Consider the following 2,441-nt stretch of genomic DNA (forward strand, 5'->3'; position numbering starts at 1 on the left):
CAATCTCTAATCTGCCCAAACATGCTACATATCATCCAAATCAGTGAGTAATCCAGGTATGAAGGGGTCTTACTATACCACATGCTGCAGACTGGGATTAAGACAGATGCTTTCCAACAAGATGACTGCCATTGCTGTTCTTGCTACTCTTGCATGGTCTCAAATTGACAGGGGACCAACTGAGATTTTGTATGTTAATAAAAACTCTATCCACCATGGAGCGGCTGGTACGCTCCTTGCCTGAGGTGCATTGCTGCAAGATGGATGACTGCACTTTGTGTTGCCAGCCAACCCAAACACACCCAAAGACCCTCATTCACTTCATCATTGTTCTCCATGAGCCTATTTGCTCCTATAGATAGGAATGCCAGGCGGTGATGAAATGCAAACACAATTCTACTTTCTTTTCTGGTTATGTCTAAACAAGCATATTTCACCGCAGTGATATGGCATAAAAATGTTAGTTTTTTTTTCTTTATTCACAAGTCTTCTTTATGTACAATGTGATTCACAAACACTGTTGCCTATCTGCATCTGCTATAAATGTTTTCCATAAAATATTTACTTCATGTTCTCTGTGCAACAACTGAACTATGCTTGCTAATCAAACAAGGATGTAAGAGACTAAGTGAAATGTTTGTATGAATGAGAGGAAATTACACTCTGATCAACATGAAATATTCAGAAAAAAATTGCAGCCTACTAACTGCAATCCAATGATAAAAAGTGGATCACATTACATTGTTCTTGTTTCTGTCTTGTTACCTGTAATGTATATCCAAATGATTGAGACAAACAACCGTTTAGATGTCAGATCTGTGAAGTACTGTAACAAGTTTGAATATGCCAGTTTAAAAGGACCTTTCCTTTCAATGAGATCCATGTGTACCCATACTAAAGTTATAAAGCAAAGTGACAACACCCAAAATGGTCTTGCCTTTAATGCTAACAGGCACATCAAAGCTTCTGGATGTCATGCACAATACAATTAGACAACAGTTATGGGAACAGACATTTCCAGTCTTCAGTACAAGGTATTGTGGGAAAACACGCATTGTTTCAAAATCAAAATCTTGAACAAAACCAATGTCATACACTGTATTGTGCAGTCATACACTGTGATGAAACTCTGGAAAGATGGAAGGGCTGCAAGCAGCTACTTATTACTTAATTAAAACTCCAGCTCAGACAAATGTTTAAATTAATGTATATTTTTAATTAAAAAATCTTGCAAATCTATGTGTTGTGACTGATTAATGTGTCCAGTTATGAATCATTCATAGCTCTTGGGAACAAAAAAATATTTGGAATGTAATGTTATTTAATGTACGTAGTTCAGGAAGAAATCAGTAATCCACCAAAGCACACTTCTTCAGCCCCTAACCTAACTTATTGAATTTCATTACAACAGGTATAGAAGAGACCCCTGGTCACTCACTGAGGGTAAAGTAATGTTTTACTTGCCAGTACAGGAATGAAGTGTAACTTGATGTGAACCAACTGTCCTGAGATGGCTTACACTGCTATGCTGAGAGGTACACTGTTGGAACAGACACACTGTTTTGACGCTGGTAGTCGTACCACAGAAACAGCTGGGCAAACACTCGACAGCCATCATTGTCATCGCAGTCAGGCACCATAGGGAGCGGTCACCTTTCATAGTAATTGTGCTACCGCTTTTGATCGGAGACTACCACATGGTGGGAAGAAAACAACAAAGAACAGATCATTCCATTCTTCCCTCACATTTGAAGGTAATCCTGGGCATTTCTGGTTACTTTGAAAGGAAATAGGCCAATCAAGTAACAGAAAGCTCAAAAGCTGTTATTCTTCCCATAAATACATCAGTCTGATACATCAATATTTAGGTTAAACTACAGTGATTCATAACTTCTGCAGCCCCCTCCTCAAAACAGAAAACCAACATCTATCAGTCAGTTCTACAAAGACTGTCCTAAATTTACACTGTAGCTTCACTTCCCTCAAATTCTCTCTCTCTTTCGTGTTGTTCTACATAAATATCTGTCAAGGGGCTCTTAAATTGTTTTTATGACGACACACAAGCTAAGCATGGATGTTTCAACAACATCGATGATTTTAGTTCGTTAATTCAGTTATTTTAAATCTTAAATACAAAGTGTCACAGGAATAAATAAAGGTTGCATCTTGACTTGTGGCTGTTCTAGGATTCCCGAAGAAGGGTGGAAAGGCTTGCCCAAGGCTTAGAGCCAAGTTGCCTCTGGTTTAGTTTTTCTTCTGGTACACATTCATAAACGGACGTTTTAGAGAGATTTTGTCTTCTGCGTGTGAATGAAATACTACGCATCTTAGACTGTTTTAAATGTACCACTGATGAATTTGGTATACTTCTCTTCACAAGCACAATGAAATCCTTAAATATGGGATATCAAAAGTCTTGGTATAAATTGGAAATTCAAAAG

The sequence above is a fragment of the Chanos chanos genome, chromosome 1 (genome assembly GCF_902362185.1).
Source record: "Chanos chanos chromosome 1, fChaCha1.1, whole genome shotgun sequence".
In the NCBI taxonomy this organism is placed as follows: Eukaryota; Metazoa; Chordata; class Actinopteri; order Gonorynchiformes; family Chanidae; genus Chanos; species Chanos chanos.